General features: G+C 41.4%; 1 long non-coding RNA gene across 1 annotated transcript; it reads left to right on the forward strand.

Annotated features, from left to right (window-relative positions):
• Positions 1-247: 247 nt before the first annotated feature.
• LOC109498853 lies at positions 248-3,232 on the forward strand. The gene is made up of 2 exons (XR_002155817.3): positions 248-632; positions 2,874-3,232. It is a non-coding gene; the product is annotated as an uncharacterized LOC109498853 (long non-coding RNA).
• Positions 3,233-12,397: the final 9,165 nt, after the last annotated feature.

Genomic DNA, 12,397 nt, shown 5'->3' on the forward strand with positions numbered 1-12,397 from the left:
TTTTTTTTTTCAACGTTTTATTTATTTTGGGACAGAGAGAGACAGAGCATGAACGGGGGAGGGGCAGAGAGAGAGGGAGACACAGAATCAGAAACAGGCTCCAGGCTCTGAGCCATCAGCCCAGAGCCTGACGCGGGGCTCGAACTCACGGACCGCGAGATCGTGACCTGGCTGAAGTCGGACGCTTAACCGACTGCGCCAGAACATTTTTTCTTTCTTAAACATTATATTGCTTTAGAAAATTATATGAAAAAAACAGAAACTCAAATAGGTCTGATAAAAAATCACGGTGTTAAAAAATTAAATGTTAACAGAAAAGTCCATTCTCTCTAACTCTTCCCAAAGATTTTTAGAAGTCATTCCTACATTAACTTAAGAACTGTAGCCTCCACTCTTCCTTCACTCCCTACCTATGGGGCATGTACAGGATGTTGGCTTCAGAACATATTTGACAGACGGTTCCCTTAGCCAGGCTAAGATGCTGTTTTGCCACAATAACAGGGGCACCATGGCAACCATTCTAGAAGGTTAAGAGGAGATGATCTTAGAAGCACATTCATCTGACACACAACTCCTGAACTTCATTGGTGCCCATGACTGTTGCCATTGTTGACTTGCAGCCTTCACCCAGTGTGGGTGTATTTCACTGTTTGTGAGCTCATATCTTTCCTTTTCTTGTCAGATTTTTGCATTGTCAGCAAAGGAGGGGGTGGGGAAGAAAGACAAGAGGACATCAAGAAGTGGTCCTTGTGTAACATGGGCTCTTTGTAAGCATAATCATTATGCAGACCTTCCAGCATGGTGGCAGGAGGGGGGGTGGTGTCCAATCTTATAAATGAAATAGATGAACATAGTTGAAGAAACTTAGCAAGGAGGTACCATAGCCTTGTGGTTAGGCAGAGAAGATTTAGAATCAGAAAAATTTGCATTTGAATCCTGGTTCTTTCTCTAAAGAGCATCTTTTCCTTCATTTCCTAGAGGGAGTGGGGGTGGGGAGGCAGCTTCCTCCTTCTAGTCAGGGCCCTTATTCCTCCCCAACCCCCAACTCCAAACAAAAAGTCTGAACTATATTTGGTAGGTGTCTCTTTGTATTAAAAAAAAATTAGGGGCGCCTGGGTGGCTCAGTCGGGCTGATGGCTCAGAGCCTGGAGCCTGCTTCCGATTCTGTGTCTCCCTCTCTCTCTGCTCCTCCCCCGTTCATGCTCTGTCTCTCTCTGTCTCAAAAATAAATAAACGTTAAAAAAAATTAAAAAAAAATTAGCAGGGGTATGACACGATCAAAATAAGATTTGATGGCGATTAATTTGATCCAGCTGACAGAATGGAGAGAAGAGACAAGCAGAGAGAGGACTCAGGCCACTGCGATGGTTTATACAAGTGCCCCCATGAATGTGAACGTGAATGTTGGGAATGGTCCAAGGGAATAGAAAGGAGGGAATGGAAAGAAAAATCAAAGGGGTTTGAGCACTGCTTTAAAGCTAGGGGTAAATGGGGAGTAAACCATCAATAGAGACCTAAATTTAAGGAGGTAAGATGTGAAGAATTAGTTTGGCAGTGGGAAAGGACAGACGATGATGAGTTTGATTTCAAACAAGCTGGGCTTCAGATGCAATATTCAGATGAAGAAAGAAAGAAGGGTGGTGAGTCAGGAAACAGAACTTGAATTTGTGAGTGGAAGAACTGAGATGTTAGACCAGAACTGGACAGAGGAGCAAGGATGCTTCCAAGATGGTCTGGCAAAGGGTTTTTTGGGGGGATCTATAGGACAACAGGAAATACAGATCATTTAAGGGGATTAAAACAATAGGCAAATAATTTAGATATGACACCAAGTTTGGCCAAAAGCATTATTCTATTCTTGTTTTTGTTTGAGTCCAGACATGATTGTGGAGTGACAGTCTTGTCTTTGTCTTGATCTATCATGATCACTAGGTGGCTTTGAATGACAAGTCTCCTGTGAAATTGTTTACGTCCAATGGGAGAACACCCCAGCCTCGTTGTGAGTGCCAGAGCAGCTCGTAGCAATGCTGGGGCCTGACTGATAGTTCCAGGCTTGCTCTCATTGGCAGGGGCTGCTTTTCCTCTCTTAATATGAGCTCTCCCCAGATGCCCCTAGTTCACTGTTACTCAGTAATTCACGATATGTGTTTGTTTATTTATTCAACTAACATTTGTGAGGACCTCCTATGTGCTAGGAATATAATGGTGGTCAAAGCAGACACAGACTCTTTTTGGAAATTAGAGCCACAGTAGGTAGAAGAGAGATGGGAACACATTAATTAAAGGAAAAACCATATTTAATTGCAAGCTGTGATAGCTATTGTGAAGGAAAAGTGCAGAGTTTTCAGAAGGTATAACCACAGAGCTAACCAAGCCTATAGAGTCAGAAAATTATGTTTGAGCAGAAATCTAAAGCATAAGTGGGAATTAGCTGGGTGAGGAACTAGTTGGGGATGGATGGTAGGAAGGGTCCTCTGGGTAGACTTAATATCATCTGCAAAGGCCCTGAGGTAGAGAGATTTTGGAGAAACCACAAGAAGGTCCACCTTAAAGCTACTTCCAAGTCTTCTCTTGGACCAAACAGTATTTATTACAATACTCAGCATTCTAAATAATGAGTTTGAAAACTCAGTGGGCTGTTTGGGAGCCAGTTGGCTTTAGGTGAAGAAAGCTGCCATCAGTGTTTGAATTAATGCTATAATGGTGTATAAGAAACAGCAGTCTTATTATCTGGGAATTCATCAAAATCTGTGTTCCCTATTTGAACCTTAGAAACTTGGTGTTTTTACACTGAACACTTGGCGCATTCCATCTTCTTGCCCCTCATTTCTTAATTACTGTCTTGTATTCTGTGTCTCTCATTAAATCCCTAGCCCCTCTGAGGATGAGATTCTGTCCTGTTCATTTCACAAGTCTCCTAGCCCCTTGGCACTTAGTGAATTTCATCGGTGTAACGAACATTTCTTGAGCGATGTGCCCAACAGTGCTCCACATTTGGATACAAAACCTTAAGTGATGGATCTCCAGCCTCAGGGAGTTTAGAGTTGTTGAAAGAATCTGAGCCACCATCCTGAAAAATAAAACACTTTCGGGCCCTTTATCAAATTACTCAACCTAAATTCCTACAATTGCTTCTTCCATGATAAAATAGTCTTATACTTCAGAGTCTAAGAAAGCACTTTTAATAACATTTTCATATTTTAAAATAAAGTTTGAAGATTACAAGATGGTATTAGTGTTGTTAAAATCAAATGACTTAATTGTGATCCCATTTATAATTGATGCCTTCACCTTGGGGTATTTGAAAATGAGGTGCAATTCCTTTTATCTTTCCAATGGTGGGCCCTTGTAATGCTTGTATGAGCACAAGACTAGGAATTAGGAGCTCTTCATTCTGCCCCTGACTCACCAGGTTACCCAACTTAACCCCACCGTTTCCTCATCTGTAAAATGGGGGTAATAATCCTTACCTCTCTCACTGGGGTGTCATGAGTATTAATTAGTGTTTGTCAAGTGCTTTGAGATTTTCAGATGAAAGGCCCCGTAGGAGCCCAGTCTAGAGTATTATTATACAAAGCCTCCCCATCTCCCACTTTCACTGAGCAGTGATTACCAATTATAGCCAACTCTAAATGGCAGTGACGCTGCATTCAGACACGACAAGGCAAGTTTTATTGGTCCATTAGGACATGCCTATTTGAGTGAATTAGTTTTGTGAAAATGGTTACCATGCCAAGGACTTTTATTCCGAGCAGTTGTTGGTCTTAATAGTTAATAGTTAAGTATTAAGCCATTTGGAAGGGCTGGTTGCACATTTCAGTTGGGTTGACAGACCTTCATGACCATGCCATGTACATCTGAAGCTCAGGCATGTGGTGTGGTAGAGCTCACTTCTCATAAAATGAAGTTATATTTATATGGAAGGCTGACTTCAGTTTCTAAGAAACCAGCTGAAGAGTGAAGACGATGTTACCTACTTAATTAGGAAAGGAAGAAATGTCTCCCACATATAATTTTCGGGATTGCAATTTCAAAGGATTCATAACTTGTGAAAAAAAATTAGTTCTTTCATTAGAACCATATTTAATACATGGCAGCAAGTTAAATCAATTCTTGATATCTTTTTTTTTTTAACTACTTTGTGGATCTATATTGATGACCCAATATTTGAGAATTAGCAGACTGGTGTTCAACTTCAGAAAGGGGCACAATTCTTATAGGTAATTACTGGATTGAAATAATGGATATTCTTTGAACAATTAAGGCACCATTAATTTATCTTGTTCCAGGTTTATTTGTTTTTTGATCTCCCATAAGACTTAGCATTTTTCCTGGTTCAAAAGTAACTGTTAATTTCTTCTTCATGAAGCAGGGTATTAGCTAGATAAATCTGTTTGAAAAGCTACCTGAGTTGTTAACACGATGATCTTATCTAAAAGTTAGATGACACATTCATATTTATGAGTACAAGTTTCTTTTTAAAAACACAAAACAAAAAAATTCTCTAAGAGTCAATGTTCCTCAATCATTGCAGAACTGTGTGTTTTTAATTTGTCGGAAAGGCAAGACAGGAAAAGATGAAGTGACAAAATGTTACCAAGTTTTCTTCCACATAGGAAGTAATAACGTATTTTCCTATCTTGTAGATCACAAGGTAACATCTCATCATGAATTCATATCATGTTTATAAACACTATATGACCTCGTTTAGATTCATTCCTAATTCGTGATAATTTGAGTGTGAAGAGATGTAAAAACACCATTGTTCTGCCCATGAAAACAGAGTTCCTTAAACAAATTCATTGTGTAAACAAAGGAAACACTTTCTTTACTTAAGAGTGAGGCCTAACGTTGTCTAGGGCCTGAGAAACCAGTTAGTGGCATTGTTGGCTACAAAGAACATGCCAATTATGAATGATTCTTATCTACCTATTAACAGACTTAGCAGTCACTCCTTAACACTTACAGCCCATTATCCTGACCATAATTTTGCTGTTTGCTTACTAAAACACACACACACACGTTATCTTTTTAAAAATCACAAATTTAAGGGACATAATGAGTTTTCTTCTATGTATGCTTTACTAGTTAAAAAAAAATCGTTCCACTAACACTGAAAATCATGTATTCACTCATTCAACAAACACCAAGGCACAGAGAATGCCCTTGTCCCTGAACTGGAAGAGGGAGGGGGGAAAGAAGACTACGAAAAATTGGTGTGTAGTGTGACATAGGAGGAGAATCTTATTTATTCTGGTGAATTCTGGGGAAGGCAGACAGTAGAAAGGTGGCACCAAACTGCATTTTTCTGGAAAAAAGAGTGTGAAGTTGTAGGCAGGGGCAGGAAGCATCCAGGAAGGAGGAGAGTGCAAACAAATGCGGGAGTGGCTGAAATGCCAAGTGGGCTTGGATCAAACATGGCCTCCTTTCACGCTCACGAGGTCGTATCCCCAAGATGACTGGACGTGGTGGGAGGGCTTTAGCAGGCTGGTATGTTCAGATGTAAATTTGGAAAAGTCTCTCAGATTGCCCTCAGGCCTTCCAGACCTGGCTCATCATCAGAAGGACTGAAAACACACAAAACAAAAAAGCAAACACCATTTATTTTACTTATTTTTGAAAAGTTAAACATTAAACATTAAACTCAAAAGCATTTGAAAAGATCAACTCTCCCCGTTTTCCTTCACACCCTCATTAACATGAAAAGGGTGCTTCCACTTATTTCTATGTTTCCTTTCTAGTCTTTTATCAAATGCAAGCAAATACGAATATAAATTCTTTTCTTCCCTTTCTTAGCCCAAGGGCAGAAGACTATAGTCACTGGGGCACCTGGGTAGTTCAGTCAGTTAAGCGTCTGACTCTTAATACCGGCTCAGGCTGTGATCTTGCAGTGGTGAGATCAAGCCCCGTATTGGGCTCTGCACTGAGAGTGGAGCCTGCTTGGGATTCTCTCTCCCTCTCTCTCTGCCCTCCTCTGCACATGCTCTCTTTCTCTCTCTCTCAAAATAAATAAATAAACTTTTTTTCAAATTATAGTCACTATTCTGAACCTTGCTTTTTGTTGTGTTGGGGAGTTTTGTTTTTAGAGGTGTGTGTGTGTGTGTGTGTGTGTGTGTGTGTGTGTATGTGTGTGTGCTTGATATTTCATTTAGGAGGGGTAAGCTTGGAAATGTATATTTTTATAAGCTCCTTATTGATGCTGATAATCAGTTAGAAACCACTGACCTACAGGATGGTTAGGAAGAATGTAAGTTTGGAAGCAGTGGGAATGGAAAGGAAGCATGGTATACTTTCAGAGGTATTTAGGATCCTTAGTGTGGGAAATTCATATTTCATCAGGCTCCCATTTCAAAAATATTCATCCCAGGCCTATTCTGTCCTGGTAAGTCAGGTTTCACCGTCACTACCTCAAAATAGGTCAAGGGGCAGGTATTGCAAAGGGAAGGAGGATGACATTCTCCTTCCCAAGGGGCAGGGGAATGTTGATTAGGTAGAGAAAGTGCAGGTAGGAAGGGGCCTTGACCCCATTTCCCCCAGGGGGGCAGAGGAGGGCCTGGGTTTGCTCCCCAGGGTATCTCTCAGTCAACTATGTGTGGGGGCAGAGAAGGCACCCCAAATTCTTCAGGCATCCCTCCCTGTGGAGGGATGCACATGGCTGTTAACTACCTGTAAGCCTGCTAGACACCTACTGCACTGGGGTGATAGGTCCCTGACCTTGAGGTCTCCCAGGTGGACCGCCCACAACAGAGACCAATGGTGGCCACAGCCATATCTTGGGGCTGCCACAGCATGCAGAGGGCTGAGATGGGCTCCTTAACAAGAAAGGAGGGCTGGGCTCAGCTGGAACCATTTGAGCCCTCAATGCCAACAATGGACACAAGGTCAGGAAAGGACTAGCACTGACAGACCCAAGCCCCCACTTTTCCTGTCACCTTGATGTACACACTGAGCCGCCATCTTGGATGGGAGCAGAGGGAAGCATAGGAGATCTGAAAAAGTGAGCATTTATCCAAAAGAGACCAAGTTCCCTTAAACATATGCTCAAGTTAGTGGGTCAGGCTCAGTTTACTTGTATTGCCAACAATGAAGAGCAGACCAGTCTCGCAGGTGGAAAAAAGAAGTGATTGTTCTTCTTTGCATATCTAGCTAATATAAGTACATTTGCAACTCCACTGCAACTCCATTCACATTGTTTATAGTCTACAGGATTTCATGTTTCCCCAAGACCAGAGCATTCAAAAATGGCTAAGAGAGTTTTGCCCAAGGCTCAGAAAAGTGCTAGGAAAATATCTAGATCAGAGAAGAACTGAGTTGATTACAGGGATGTTTATTAGCCCCATTTTTTTTGGTGTTGTCATTAGCCTACTTTAGTATTTTACTGTGAAAGCACAGAGGAAGTCATTTCATTAATGCAGCTTTGCAAATAGTGGTAGCCCTTGATCCCTAAATGCCAGGGGTAATGAGAATCGGTCAACTGGCATCTAGGCAGCCTGGCTGGAGACTTTGCTGCATTGCTGATGGCTGATGGCTGATAATTTTTAAAGCAAAACATGGACTGCTTGCTTCCATTGGCATATTAGGAACATCATTGTCCCTTTAATACTGGGAGAATTCCTGCTGTCAATAAGGATAGGATTCCTTTGTAGAAAAAATTGACCCCCTGAGAAAACGTACCATTCAGCAAAGCTGGTTTCCTAGACCCACTCCCTCCTTCTGAGCGTGAGAACTACAGTGGCAATTTCCAGCTCAGGGTCCAGAAACCATTCACCTCCCATTAAAAAAAAAAAAAATCAGATCTGTATGGTTGCTATGCCCAGATAGCTAATTCCCAAATAGCTTATTCCCAGATAGCTTATTCCCAATTTGGGTGCAAGATACAGTATGAAGAAAAGACCCCCCAAAATGGTATAAAATGTTTTATGTGGTCCAGAGTTAGTCAGTAAATGAGGTGTTCCATACAAAGAGTTTGAAACAAATTATTTGATCACAAAGTTCATGTGGCTCTTAGGCAAATGGCTTAATTGTACAGTATTTTTTATTGGGTATACTTGTAAGATTTTGTATTATATAATTTAGTGGTTGTTGCTCATCAATAAAGGCTTTTAATAGTAATATGAGCCTTGGGTACGTGGTGATGCCAAGGCCTTTAACCATCAGATGTAAATATCATTGAACCCATAAAACATGCCCCTAATTTCTCGTAGTACAGGTGTCATTTTTTATAGAAAAAAATAATTTTAAGAAAAAGCTGAACACTAAAAACTACTTAAAATAATATTCTTATTAGAGGACAAATAATTCAGGGAAAAATAAGAAATAATTCTGAATTCAAACATCATGAGAAGTCAAGAATTGGCTATAGAGCAGAGAGATTCACTGGATACAATTGTTTATAATTGTTGAATTTTGATGTCATTCTTTCCATACAGGTGCTTTCAAGTTTTTGGTTCTCGTTTGGAAAATTTCGTTTTGTTTTTTATTTGCTCTCAGCCTGGGATCTCTTTACCTAAGCTTCAACTTTTCCTCTCATTTCTAAAAAGAAAAGCTTCCACAGAAGCTAAGTCTCAATTTTCTTTTACTGTTTTTTTTTTAAGTTTATTCATTTATTTTGAGAGAGAGAGAGAGAGAGAGAGAGAGAGAGAGAGAGAGAGAAAGTGCGAGTGGGGTTGGGGGAGAGAGAGAGAGAGAGAGAGAGAGAGAGAGAAAGTCCCAAGCAGGCTCTGCACTGTCAGCACAGAGCCCAATATGGGGCTCAAACCCACAAACTGTGAGCCAAAATCCAGAGTCGGATGCTTAACCAACTGAGCCACCCAGGTGCCCCTAAGTCTGCATTTTCAATTTGTTTCCTGGTAAAGGAAAAACAAACAAAATTTTAGCTGTTTAATGAAAGTTGGTCAGATGTTCAGAAAGTTGTCTGGATGAGTGTGGGGGGAATTTTACATGGGTAGCATTTCAGAGACTTCTCTTAGTCTGTCGGTTTTTTCCTTTTCAGTCCACTTTTGGAAGCATTTGGGTGGAGATAGGAAGAAACTGAGCTATTTGTCAAAACGATCCCCTGGGAGAGAATATGGTGTTTGGGGCTCTCTGTACCTGGGGCAAGTTTCTACAAGTTGGGCAGAAGCCCAGCCATCATACAAGGAAATGGACAAAGTACTTACCCACCACCTTTGTGTAAGCTGATTCACATTATAACTAATATTTATTGTAGGGCGCCTGGGTGGTTCAGTCAGTTGAACGTCCTACCTCAGCTCAGGTCATGATCTCGAGGTTCATGGGTTCGAGCCCCAAGTCAGGCTTTGTGCTGACAGCTTGGAGCCCAGAGCTTGCTTCGGATTCTGTGTCTCCCCCCTCCGCTCTCTGCCTCTCCCATATTCGTACTCTGTCTCTCTCTGTCTCTCAAAAATGAACATTAAAAATATATATTTATTGAGTGTCTATTATTTGCCAGACCTGTCACAGGCTCTGAGGACACAACAGTGAGCACAGAATCTTGCATATTAAGTTCACATTTGATGAATCAAAAAGGAGATTTCGAACTGTAAGCATCAATTCTCTCCTAATATGGGAAGAAAGAAAATGTGGCTTCTTTTTTATTTTATTATTTTTATTTATTTATTTATTTATTTATTTATTTATTTATTTATTTATTTTTAAGTTACTTTTTGAGAGAGAGAGAGAGAGGCGGAGTGCGAGTGTGGGAGGGGCAGAGAGGGAGGAAGACACAGAATCTGAAGCAGGCTCAAGGCTCCCAGCTGTCAGCACAGAGCCTGACGCAGGGCTCGAACTCACAAACCGTGAGATCATGACCTGCGAAGTCAGTCTCTTAACCGACTGAATCACCCAGGGGCCCCATGGCTTCTTTTTTAAACATAATTGGTAACACTTGCGAATTTTCATCTTCTTTTCTAGCTCACACATAGGTGATCATGGGACTGCCATTTATTTACTTTGGGCCTCGGTTTTCTCATCTAAAATTAGCGAATTCATTGGAATAGTATACTCAAAGGGGTTCTCAAACCATCTTGTATAGTAAAGTTACTGGAAGGCTTGATAAAACACATAATACTGAGCCCACCCTCAGAGTTTCTGATTCAGTAGGTCTGCAATGGGGCTAAGAATTTGTATTTTTTAACAAGTTCCCAGGTGACGCCCATCCCAGGACCACACTTTGGGAACCACTAAAACTTCCAGCCTTTTCTCTTCCCTCCCAATCTCTTCTGTCTTCCTGGCAGATCTTAAGTCTTTGAGCAGTGGTGAGAAAGAGTATGTCTCTGGTACAACTTGGGCAGGGATGTTGGTAAGTGGATGGGCTAGTGAAATTCTAGTGAGGATGATGAGTTTTTACATAATCTCACAGGTTGTAAAAGTCTATCTGTGGGCTCCATATGTAGGTGTTTTGATGTCTTTGTGGAGGATGCCAACTCCGGAATGAACCCTTACACATGCCACCTGTGATAAGAAATTGGAGAAATCATTGTGACCAAGTCAATGTCCTCTGACTTCTTGTCTTGTTCTGTGATTTGCATCCTCATGTAAAATTTCTCCATACCAGTCATAATCTCCTCGATCAGCGCATGACATGAAAAGCCTTGGCTCTCCCCACTGGTGGCCCAGGGGAATCTTGAACCCTGAGCAAGTGGCAGTGGCTTGTTCTTGGTCCCCTGGATCAGGTCCCACGGGCTGTCTTAGACTTTGGGTGAGGTGGTGGCAGTGGGGCCTCTTCGTGGCCCCCTGGAACCCCAAAGTCGCCATGAGTCCCCGGTCAGCCCGTGTCTGGCTGCATCTGTCACTCTCAATTTTATACTTTTCCTTCCTAAATCTTCATCAGGCCGCATACTTATCATACGTGATACTGATAACAACATTCATGATACTGATATTCATATCTCATCTTACTATTCTGCTTTGAAACAGAGGGAGGGTATTCCATTGGGGCCACAGGATCATGAGTGTAGAAATCACCTACTCTGGGAATTTTCAACTTTATCCAAGAACACCACAGTGAAAAGGGTTCCTTTCAGGCCACCACGGATGGTAAAAGGAAGTGTATTGGACAGACCCTTCACTAGCTTGTCTTCATCTATTTTACTTTATTTTATTTTATTTTTAATTTTTTAATGTTTATTTACTTTGAGAAAGAGAGAGAGAGCGTGAGTGGGGGAGGGACGGAGAGAAAGGGAGACCCAGAATCTGAAACAGGCTCCAGGCTCTGAGCTGTCAGCACAGAACCCAACGCGGGGCTTGAACCCACGAACTGTGAGATCATGACCTGAGCTGAAGTCGAATGCTTAACCGACTGAGCCACCCAGGCACTCCTGTCTTTGTCTATTTTATACATTAAAGTTCTACATAGGATTTTGGGTTTTTTTGTTTGTTTTTTCACATAAGATTTTGCTTTTAAAAAGTTAGGTAGCTTTAAAAATAGCAGTTTGAAACCACTAATTTGGTATAAGATCTCATCGCACGATTGAGAATACAGACTCAGAAATTAGCCCAAGGAGACACAATTACAGTGAGCTAAGTGGAAGATGTGGCCCCTACAGGTTCAGGTAATCTGCTTTTCAGAAGTCTGTCCTCCGGACCCAGGTGGTGTAACTAGCATTTATTTGCAGATGCTCAGATTATTTTTCCTTATTATTTTATTGGGATAAAATTCACATCACATTTAACCATTTTAAAGTGTATATTTCAGTGGCATTTACTACATTCACAGTGTTGTGCAACCGTCATTTCTATCTAGTTCCAAAATATTTTAGTCGCTCCAAAAGGAAACTCCAAACCCATTCATCAATTTGTTCTCATTCCCCTGCCACCCCCCCAGGCCCTGGCAACCACAAATGTGCTTTCTGTCTGTGTCGTCTTACCTGCTCTGGACATTTCGTATGAGGGAAATCATACAACCCGGAGCTTTTTTCACTAAAAAGCACGTTTTCAGGGCTCATCACATCATGGCACGTATCAGCACTTCATTGCTTTTTATGGTCGAATAATATTCTTCTGTATGGATACATCACATTCTTGTTTATTGTAGTTTCTTGAATTTTATTTTCTCTTCTACGGCACGCCATTCTCGTTCCTGGACGCGTGTTGCCTATACCACTGCACCCATGGGATGGGCACAAAGGTAACAGCTACATTACCACACTCAAGGCCGGTCCCTGTAGCATCTTGAAGTAGCTGACCTTGAATCAGGCACTTGATCTCCCTGTGCCTCAGTTCCCTCAGCTGTAAACTAGATGACTACTCACTACACTCTCCACAGGTAATAATGAGTTAACACTCATTAAAAGCTTTGAGGTTCTCTGATGTTAGGCACCATATGTCATATGTAAATACGATGTAGCGATGTAATAAGCATCCACCAGGAGGTCAGGTTGCTTTTTCTCGCTACTTTTTT

This window comes from Felis catus, chromosome A1 (genome assembly GCF_018350175.1).
Source record: "Felis catus isolate Fca126 chromosome A1, F.catus_Fca126_mat1.0, whole genome shotgun sequence".
Classification (NCBI taxonomy): domain Eukaryota; kingdom Metazoa; phylum Chordata; class Mammalia; order Carnivora; family Felidae; genus Felis; species Felis catus.